Raw genomic sequence first — 11324 nt, forward strand, 5'->3', positions numbered from 1 at the left:
GGGAACATTATCACAATTCCAAAAGGGTTAAAACAATAAAAATCATTTCCCAGTGGCTTGTTGTATTTTTTGAAGTTTTTTTCAAAATGTTACCGGTCTCGGAATAAGCCTAAATAAAGCTTTAAAGTGCCTTATTTTCGCTCTCTGCGAAAACACTGGCCATTTCCCTGTGACGTCATACAGTGCTGCCAATGTAAACAAACAATGGGAAAACCACAGCAAGATATAGCGACATTAGCTCGGATTTAAACTCGGATTTCAGCGACTTAAGCGATTCAACAGATCACGCATGTATTGAAACAGATGGTTGGAGTATGAAAGTATTGAAGAAGAAACTGAAGCTATTGAGCGAATTCATAGTCATAGCATGGCCGAATAGCTGCGTTAGCATCGCCGGTAAAATGTGCGGACCAAACGATCAGGACTTTTGCATCTTTTGACACTGGAGCAACTTAAATCTGTCGATTGGTAAGTGTTTGTTTCGCATTAAATGTGGGTGGAAGGAAACGTAATATAGTTGCAAATGCATCTACAGGTTATCCATACATCTCTGTTGCCATGTCTGCTTTAGCACCGCCGGTAAATAGCATGTTAGCATCGATTAGCGTAGCATGTTAGCATCGATTAGCTGGCAGTCGACATCAACAAAACTCACCTTTGTGATTTCGTTGACTATCGTTGCAAATGCATCTGCAGCTTATCCATACATCTCTGTACCATGTCTGCTTTAGCATCGCCGGTAAAATGTGGAGACACTCCGGCACATTCAATGGGGGTCTGGCGGCAGATTTCTTGCCACTTTTGCATCTTCGGGCCAGTGGTGCAACTTGAATCCCTCCCTGTTAGTGTTGTTACACCCTCCGACAACACACCGTCGAGGCATGATGTCTCCAAGGTTCCAAAAAATAGTCAAAAAAAACGGAAAATAACAGAGCTGTGACCCGGTGTTTGTAATGTGTTGAAAATGAAAATGGCGGGTGTGTTACCTCGGCGGCGTCACATTCAGACGTCATCGCCTCCAGCGCGATAAACAGAAAGGCGTTTAATTCGCCAAAATTCACCCATTTAGAGTTCGGAAATCGGTTAAAAAAATAAATGGTATTTTTCCTGCACCATCAAGGTATATATTGACGCTTACATAGGTCTGGTGATAATGTTCCCCTTTAAGTCCTTCACTCTCACTTTCCTCATCCACAAATATTTCATCCTCGCTCAAATTAATAGGGAAATTGTGGTTTTCTCGGTCCAAATCGCTCTCGCTGCTGGTGGCCATGATTGTAAACAATGTTCAGATGTGAAGAGCTCCACAACCCGTGACGTCACGCGCACATCGTCTGCTACTTCCGTTACAGGCAAGGCTTTTTTATTAGCGACTAAAAGTTGTGAAATTTATCGTGGATGTTCTCTACTAAATCCTTTCAGCAAAAATATGGCAATATCGCAAAATGATCAAGTATGACACATAGAATGGACCTGCTATGCCCGTTTAAATAAGAAAATCTCATTTCCGTAGGCCTTTAACCGTTCTTCCTTTGGATTTATCGGCACATTCCACCCGAGAGGCCTCTGCGGAAATCAGCTCATGTCCAGCTAAGCAACAGCAGTAGCACAGTGGGAAGTATCGCTCCAGGGGAACTGTGTGTTAAAGGCCTAATAAAACCCACTATTACCAACCACGCAGTCTGATAGTTTATATAGCAATGATGAAATATTAACATTGCAACACATGCCAATACGGCCTTTTTAGTTTACTAAATTGCAATTTTAAATTTCCCGAGAGTTTCATCTTGAAAACGTTGTGTAATGATGACGTGTACGCAAGACGTCACGGGTTTTAAGGAAGTATGAGCGCTGCACACACACACAGCTAAAAGTCGTCTGCTTTAATGGCATAATTACACAGTATTTTGGACATCTGTGTTGCTGAATCTTTTGCAGTTTGTTCAATTATTATTGGAGAAGTCACAGTAGAAAGATGGAGTTGGGAAGCTTTAGCCTTTAGCCACACAAACACACAGTGATTCCTTGTCTAAAATTCCTGGAGGTGAAGCTTAACTATGGATCAGAGCGCGGTCAAGCGAATATGAATCACGACGGAATGTCAACCAGCAGTTTTCGGTGAGAAAATTGTGGTATTTTGGGGGCGGTATAGCTCGGTTGGTAGAGCGGCCGTGCCAGCAACTTGAGGGTTGCAGGCTCGATCCCCGCTTACACCATCCTAGTCACTGCCGTTGTGTTCTTGGGCAACACACTTTACCCACCTGCTCCCAGTGCCACCCACACTGGTTTAAATGTAACTTAGATATTGGGATTCACTATGTAAAGCGCTTTGAGTCACTAGAGAAAAAGCGCTATATAAATATAATTCACTTCACTTCACTTCACTAAAATGTCGCCTCTTACCGGAGAAAAGCTGAGCTTGTGCCATCCATAAAGCTGCCGTCGACTCCCCTGAGACATTGGCGTCAAGACACCCGCGGACGTACACCTACGACTATCAGGTACTATTTAACTCACTAAAACACTAGCAACACAATAGGAAGATAAGGGATTTCCCAGAATTATCCTAGTAAATGTGTCTAAAAACATCGGAATCCGTCCCAATGCAATTGCGTTTTTTTTTTTTACTTATTTTTTTATCTTTTTTTTTTCCCTAGTCCGTCGCTATCAATATCCTCAAACACAAATCTTTCATCCTCGCTCAAATTAATGGGGAAATTGTCGATTTCTCGGTCCGAATAGCACTTTTTGTTGAAGGCTCCCATTAAAAAGCATGTGAATATGTGAGGAGCCCCACACTTGTGACGTCATCGTCAAAGGCAGGGCTTTTCTCTTAGCACCGAAAGTTGCGAACTTTATCGTGGTTGTTCTCTACTCAATCCTTTCAGCAAAAATATGGCAATATCGCGAAATGATCAAGTATGACACATAAAATGGACCTGCTATCCCCGTTTAAATAAGAACATCTCATTTCAGTAAGCCTTTAAGGCGGAGGGACGTGTTGTTGCTTTGCTGTCGTTATAAAAGCATATGGGTTCCTAACTAACCAACCTGCAGCGACAGCTCGGAACAATTGTTAGCAGGAAAGAAAAATTTACATTCGAAGCTTGCTTACTCACCAGTGCTTGTCATATTTTCTCCTAGAACCATAGAACGACGGTACGCTCCGAGTAGCGAGTCACAGCATATTTCACACTCAGACTAAGATAATGGTCCAATCCACTCCCGAGGTTTCTCTTCATCTCCTCCGGGGCGACAAGACAAGCTGTGTGCACTGGTTTGTGTGTGTTCCTGTTTTGGTCAGCTCACATGATGAGCTAGCCATTTCCTGCAGGGAGAGAACCAACTTCTCAGAGCTCTATGTTCTTCCGTGTGAGTCTGAAAGGCTGTTTGGCGGAACACTCGCGAAACAAAACAGTGTGCAGCCTTGGGAAAAAAAAAACATTGAGCTTAGTTTGCGGTAGGGCAGGCTTATTTTTGGTTTTCTGTAGGGTGGTGCGGGTTTTTCATCCATAGCCAGGCAAGTAATCCTCGAACCGTAGTAATATGAAAAAAAAAACAAAAAAAAACACCATATATATGCTGATTATCGGTCCTGCTAGACACCGACCTCTATTTAATAATACAACTGTAACATTCGAAAACCAAATAATTAAACAAGGCGACTCGGTAAAGAATCTGGGTATTATCTTCGACCCAAGTTTCTCCTTTGAGTCACACATTAAAAGCGTTATTAAAACGGCCTTCTTTCATCTCCGTAATATCGCTAAAATTCGCTCCATTTTGTCCACTAACGATGCGGAGATCATTATCCATGCGTTTGTTACGTCTCGTCTCGATTACTGTAACGTATTATTTTCGGGTCTCCCCATGTCTAGCATTAAAAGATTACAGTTGGTACAAAATGCGGCTGCTAGACTTTTGACAAGAACAAGAAAGTTTGATCACATTACGCCTGTACTGGCTCACCTGCACTGGCTTCCTGTGCACTTAAGATGTGACTTTAAGGTTTTACTACTTAAGTATAAAATACTACACGGTCTAGCCAGGGGCGTCTCCAGACAGATTTCACTGGGGCACGTGCCCCACTGTTGATCTGCAGTGCCCCAGTAAAAATGTCACCAATAAAAAAAACAAACGCTTCAGAGATTTAAGTCTACGTAACATAGACAACAGCGCACATACTACTTAGTATGGTAATTGATTGCTACTGTATTCACTCCACGTAACAATGAGCACATGGCTAATTAATATGGTAATTTATTCACGTGTGGATCGAGACTTCAGTTGAGAGAGAAAGAGAGAGAGAGAGAGACGGGATGAGAATCACTGTGTGAGGTAGGTAACGTTAGCCAACAACAATTTGTTAATTACATTATTTTGATTTGGATTTGACTCAAATTGTAACTCCTAGATGGATAGCAGACAGTTATTCGCCCGCAGCAGAGAAGAAGCAGCAGGAATGAGAGATGTAAGTGAAATCCTAGCTAGCTAGGCAACATCATTGTCTTAAGTTGATGCTAAGTTCGCTAACGTTTTTCCTCGTATCAAGACAAACATATTCATTTGCTGTACGAGCTGTCGGGGGAATTTCCAATGAAGATGAAACATAATGTTGGTTATTTCCTGCTGGTTCTGCATCAATGATGATTTGGAGTCAGCATGTGTGAGTTGAGTGCTTCTCAAATGCTTTATCTTCGGGAAGAAAAACATGTTTACATATCATCAAGTCGTGAGCCAAATTCTTAAATCATTCAAGTTTATTTCACAGAAAAATAGCACAGTAGACTTGTCTTGTTAATCGGTGTGACTCTGACTAAAATAATCTTGTTTTGTCACCAGAAAAATGGCTACAGCTAAAGCATCTGGTTTTGTTTCCAGAAAAAAATAGTAAAATTTCTTTATTTGTTGTCAGAAAGATGGCTGAAAATATCAGGTTTTGTTGCCCCATTTAGATTTTTTTTTAATTATATTTCCATGTCTGTCCTGAGTCCTCCTCCAACTTGTTAGTGGGTTTGCCTTTTGCTAAAATACTCACTAATAGTCACTAGAAAAATGGGTAAAAGTATCTGGTTTTGTTGCCACAATTTAAGTTTTTTCTCCCTAAACTTTTTTTTTTTCATGCACACATGTGACTGTGACTCACTGAAAATGACACACAATCCACTTTTATGTCACGACCCAGCAGTTGGGAACCACTGGTCAACTGTATAACAGTTACTGTAATATTTACATGTCTGTCCAGAGTGATTGACCACTTTGCAAAAATGAAAAGGAGACGTTCCAAATTACTTCTCAGAAAATGATTCCCTGAACAGACACACAACAGTTGTTCATTTATACTACTACTGTGGCTTTATTGTTTTGTGTATTTTTTTAGGGGTGGGCAAATTAATTTGTTAATTACGAGTTAACTCATCAATCTATTAACGCCGACAATTATTTTATCGCACATTTGCGTATGTTGTTTACATGCTTTTATTTTGTTAACACCTTTTCTTAACAAGATGGCGTCGCCTGGACGGGCTTCGGCGTCGAGGGGCTCTTGGTAAAGATGGAACATTTGGCCAAAATACCGGACAATTTTGCAAATTTCATGGCTGGCTTACAGCGTGGTCACTCCGGGATCACTTACGACTGCCAGACAATTCTGGATGTGGATAGATCGGGCCGTTTTGGACTGAATGACGTGTGCTTGCTAGACCGGCTAGCTAGCATGGGAATACTTTGCCAGCTACATCCAGCGGCCTGTGAAGCAGCGGAGTATATGTGTTGTTTGTCTATTTATGAATAATGCAGACCAGGAGTGTTGGCTGAGTTCCTAAGGATGCTTTCAGAGCGTGCATATCACAACATACAAGATGCCGTCATGGCGACACACAACCTATACCGGGCTACCGCGCATGCTCGTCACTCCTGTTGCATGCTGGGTAGGGTAGTTCTTTTTTTCCCTGGCTCATAACATCACAATATAGTACCATGTATATGATGCGTTCAGTTTATCAAAGCACCAAGCAAACAATCGGAAAATTCCCATCATATCAATTCCTAGATATGGTCATAATTATTTTAAGTACACTACGCAGAATAAACACAACATTATTAATATTGCTACTACGGAGAATTTGATCAAAAATTCCCTAAAACAGCCCACTACCTATAATATAGTTTTTTTTAAACATAAGATCCCTGATAAAAAAAAATGTTTCTGCTGTTACCTCAGAAATTGCCTGTTCAGATGTTATGATTGTGGCTCAGAGATTTGTATGTAGATTATATTTATTTTCCATAACAAACAGGATAACTTAAATACCCTGGCAGTGGCAATAAGCTTAAATGTTTGTATTTACATTTTTGGAGTTGATTTTCATAAAATATGCTATTTAACTGCTACTGTTTAACAAGGACTGATTTAAATTGTGTTTGCACAACAAATGTTTTGGCGCTTTTGTTCATGTGGGAGAATATTCCAATAAAGGTGCACTACACACTACTTTTGAATTCATTATTGGGCTTTGCGTATACAATGCAGTTAATCGCGATTAATCAGAGAAATTGTGCGATTAACTTCGATTAAAATTTTTAATCGTTGCCCAGCCCTAGTATTTTTACAGTTTTGTGTATCTGAAATAGGATTAGCCACATTGCCTTAAATGAAAATTAAATAATATAAAGGAACCCAGAGATGTAGGGGTGCTTTATTTTTTGTTTTACTTTTGTAGATGTTAAATTTTGCAGATGATTACTGCAATATATATTTCAAAAAGATTCATTGCTCTTCCTTTTTGCTTTTACCAGTAGTAGTTTAGACGTCTGGAGTAAAAAAGTGCACAAGTAGGTCAAATGCATTAGTTAATTTCAGGTGTTTAATCAAAGATCCATACAACATAATCTGATAGGATTTCATAGTTTAAAGCACTATTTATGTTTTTTTTATGATAAATAAGTACAAAAAATGTTTTTGCTTGCGCTCTTTGCACGCTCACATGAATTATGTGTGCCCCAGGTAAGCCCCAGTACAGTATTAGGTCTAGCGACGCCCCTGGGTACGTGTACCCCCATTTGAGAACCACTGCTTTATAAATTATTTAATGTTTCTCTGCAGCCTGGTAGAAAATGCGTCACAAACCGGTGCTTTACAACATCTCCAGTGGTATCGATACAAAAGCGAACAGTTCTAACACGAAGGAGTTATTTCTTATATTTACAAAACCCACGCATTTAACGCGGGATTTCTACTCCGAAAAGCTGCTGAAAGTTTATTTTTCCGTGCGTATTACTGAGACTGGAGATCCACTTTGGCGGTTAACTCGGCCAACTCTTCTGCTGTCTTGCCATTTCTCATTAGTGGGGTTGCAATGTGCTGCGTTCAGCTCCCTGGTGTCGGTGGAAGCTCTCGAACGCTTCACTCTCTTGGATCTTAGCACCCCTTTTCCCAGCAGCCCTCGCTGACTCTTTGGGAGCTCCGACTTGGCTGGCCTTGTGTTGATTAATGATCTGGAGCAGTCACTGATGACGCAGGCTTGCATGTGTACACCATTCAACCACATCTGATGCATAAATCCATCCATTTTCTACCGCTTATTCCCTTTTGGGGTGGCGCCTATCTCAGCTACAATCGGGCAAGATAGGCGCCACCTCATCGCAGGGCCCATCTGATGCATGGATACTTGTATTATAGTGCAGTGGTCCCCAACCTTTTTGTAACTGCGGACCGGTCAACGCTTGATAATTTGTCCCGCGGCCCGGCGAGGGTGGAAGGTTCGGGGGGTTTATTTTATATTATTTTTTTTTTCTTTTGTAATGAAAAAGTGAGGTTTTTTTGGGTTGGTGCACTAATTGTAAGCATAACTTGTGCTTTTTATGTTGTTTTAATAATTTTATTATCCATCCATCCATCCATTTTCTACCGCTTATTCCCTTTTGGGGTTGGGGGGGGGGGGGGGGGGGTTGCTGGCGCCTATCTCAGCTACAATCGGGCAAGATAGGCGCCACCTCATCGCAGGGCCCATCTGATGCATGGATACTTGTATTATAGTGCAGTGGTCCCCAACCTTTTTGTAGCTGCGGACCGGTCAACGCTTGATAATTTGTCCCGCGGCCCGGCGAGGGTGGGGGGTTCGGGGGGTTTATTTTATATATATATTTTTTCTTTTGTCATGAAAAAGGGAGGTTTTTTTGTGTTGGTGCACTAATTGTAAGCATACCTTGTGTTTTTTATGTTGTTTTAATAATTTTATTATTCATCCATCCATCCATTTCTACCGCTTATTCCCTTTAGGGGTCGCGGGGGGCGCTGGCGCCTATTTCAGCTACAATCGGGCAAGATAGGCGCCACCTCATCGCAGGGCCCATCTGATGCATGGATACTTGTATTATAGTGCAGTGGTCCCCAACCTTTTTGTAGCTGCGGACCGGTCAACGCTTGATAATTTGTCCCGCGGCCCAGCGAGGGTGGGAGGTTCGGGGGATTTATTTTATATTATTTATTTTTTCGTTTGTCATGAAAAAGGGAGGTTTTTCTGGGTTGGTGCACTAATTGTAAGCGTACCTTGTGTTTTTTATTTTGTTTTAATAATTTTATTATCCATCCATCCATCCATTTCCTACCGCTTATTCCCTTTTGGGCTCGTGGGGGGGCGCTGGCGCCTATTTCAGCTACAATCGGGCAAGATAGGCGCCACCTCATCGCAGGGCCCATCTGATGCATGGATACTTGTATTATAGTGCAGTGGTCCCCAACCTTTTTGTAGCTGCGGACCGGTCAACGCTTGATAATTTGTTCCGCGGCCCGGCGAGGGTGGGGGGTTCGGGGGGTTTATTTTATATATATATTTTTTCTTTTGTCATGAAAAAGGGAGGTTTTTTGTGTTGGTGCACTAATTGTAAGCATACCTTGTGTTTTTTATGTTGTTTTAATAATTTTATTATTCATCCATCCATCCATTTTCTACCGCTTATTCCCTTTTGGGGTCGCGGGGGGCGCTGGCGCCTATTTCAGCTACAATCGGGCAAGATAGGCGCCACCTCATCGCAGGGCCCATCTGATGCATGGATACTTGTATTATAGTGCAGTGGTCCCCAACCTTTTTGTAGCTGCGGACCGGTCAACGCTTGATAATTTGTCCCGCGGCCCGGCGGGGGAGAGGCGGTGGTTTATTTTATTTATTAAATTTTTTCCTTTGTCATGAAAAAGGGAGGTTTTTGTCATGAAAAAGTGATTTTTTGGGGGGGTTGGTGCACTAATTGTAAGTGTACCTTGTGTTTTTTATGTTGTTTTAATAAAAAAAAAAATATATATATATTTTTTTTTAATTAAAAAATAATAAAAAAATTATAAAAAAATATTCTGCGGCCCGGTGCCAATCGATCCGTGGTTGAGGACCACTGTTATAGTGGACCTTTTATTCTCTGGCTTTCCCCTGACAGTTTGTTTGTGTTTTAGTTTTTTCCATCCATCCATTTTATACCGCTTATTCCCTTTTTGGGGTGGCGGGGGGTCGCTGGCGCCTATCTCAGCTACAATCGGACAGAAGGCGGGGGGTACTCCCTGGACAAGTGGCCACCTCATCGCAGGGCCCATCTGATGCATGGATACTTGTATTATAGTGCAGTGGTCCCCAACCTTTTTGTAGCTGCGGACCGGTCAACGCTTGAGGGGGGTGGGGGTTGGGGTTGGGGGGTTTGTCATGAAAAAGTGAGGTTTTTTTGGGGTTGGTGCACTAATTGTAAGCGTACCTTGTGTTTTTTATGTTGTTTTAATAAATAAATATATATATATGTTTTATTTATTCGTTATTTTTTTATTTTTTTTATTACAAAATAATAAAAATTAATAAAAAAATATTCTGCGGCCCGGTACCAATCGATCCGTGGTTGGGAACCACTGTTATAGTGGACCTATTATTCTCAGGCTTTCCCCTGACAGTTGGTTTGTGTTTTAGTTTTTTTCCCTCTGCATTTGTCTTTGTTTCCTCTGTGTTTAGTATTTCCTGTTTTTAGTTCCTGTCAGTGCTCTTATTTTGTCGGTTTCCTGTGTTTATCCCTGAGCGCTTTTTTTCCCTCAGCTGCGGCTGATTGGCACACCTGTGGTCAATCAGCCCGCTCTTATTTTACTTGCTTTGTTGCCACATGTCGCACTTGTCTTTGCTACTTGTCGTATCTGGATGTGTCAATGCAGCCTTGCGGTAAGCTACGTTCGATAGCGGTTTTTAGTTTACCGTTCTTTTGTTCCCTGCTTCCGTTTTGTTTTCTAAGTACAGGTACAACTTCTGTTTTCCATGCTAAAGTTCCTTTTTGTTTTCTAGCTCCCATGCTAGCGCTTTTAGTTTGTTATCCGCCCACGTGCGTGCTTTTTGTTTGTACCCTTTGTTTGGTTTTGTCTTAATGCTCTTATTTTGTCGGTTTCCTGTGTTTCTCCCTGAGCGCTTTTTTCCCTCAGCTGCGGCTGATTGGCACCTGGCCACACCTGTGGTCAATCAGCCCGCTCTTATTTTACTTGCTTTGTTGCCACGTGTCGCACTTGTCTTTGCTACTTGTCGTATCTTGATGTGTCAATGCAGCTTTGCGGTAAGCGATGTTTGATAGCGGTTTTTAGCTTACTGTCTTTTGTTCCCTGCTTCCGTTTTGTTTTCTAAGTACAAGTACGACTTCTGTTTTCCATGCTAAAGTTCCTTTTTGTTTTCTAGCTCCCATGCTAGCGCTTTTAGTTTGTTATCCGCCCACGTGCGTGCTTTTTGTTTATAACCTTTGTTTGGTTTTGTCTTAGTGCTCTTATTTTGTCGGTTTCCTGTGATTCTCCCTGAGCGCTTTTTTTCCCTCAGCTGCAGGTGATTGGCACCTGGCCACACCTGTGGTCAATCAGCCCGCTCTTATTTTACTTGCTTTGTTGCCACGTGTCGCACTTGTCTTTGCTACCTGTCGTGTCGTATCTTGATGTGTCAATGCAGCGCGTTTTTTAGCGGTTTTTAGCTTACTGTCTTTGGTTCCCTGCTTGTTTTCTAAATACAAGTACGACTTCTCTTTTCCATGCTAAAGTTCATTTTGGTTTTCTAGCTCCCATTCTAGCTCTCTTAGTTTGTTATCCGCCCTTGAGCGTGCTTTCTGTTTGTACCCTTTGTTTGGTTTTGTCTTAGTGCTCTTATTTTGTCGGTTTCCTGTGTTTGCTACTTGTCGTATGTTGATGTGTCAATGCAGCGTTTGATAGCGGTTTTTAGCTTACTGTCTTTTGTTCCCTGCTTCCGTTTTGTTTTCTAAGTTCAAGTACGACTTCTGTTTTCCATGCTAAAGTTCCTTTTTGTTTTCTAGCTCCCATGCTAGCGCTT

The 11324-nt window shown here is 41.6% G+C and overlaps 1 long non-coding RNA gene across 1 annotated transcript in view; it reads right to left on the reverse strand.

The window, feature by feature from the left end:
• LOC133544004 (uncharacterized) overlaps window positions 1–3375 on the reverse strand; it is a 4522-nt gene extending 1147 nt beyond the window's left edge. Inside the window, exon 1 of the long non-coding RNA XR_009804570.1 lies at window positions 3120–3375. This is a non-coding gene — a long non-coding RNA (uncharacterized LOC133544004). The remainder of the gene's footprint in view (window positions 1–3119) is intronic.
• Between the last annotated feature and the right edge of the window lie 7949 nt (window positions 3376–11324).

The sequence above is a fragment of the Nerophis ophidion genome, linkage group LG27, assembly GCF_033978795.1.
Source record: "Nerophis ophidion isolate RoL-2023_Sa linkage group LG27, RoL_Noph_v1.0, whole genome shotgun sequence".
Lineage (NCBI taxonomy): Eukaryota > Metazoa > Chordata > Actinopteri > Syngnathiformes > Syngnathidae > Nerophis > Nerophis ophidion.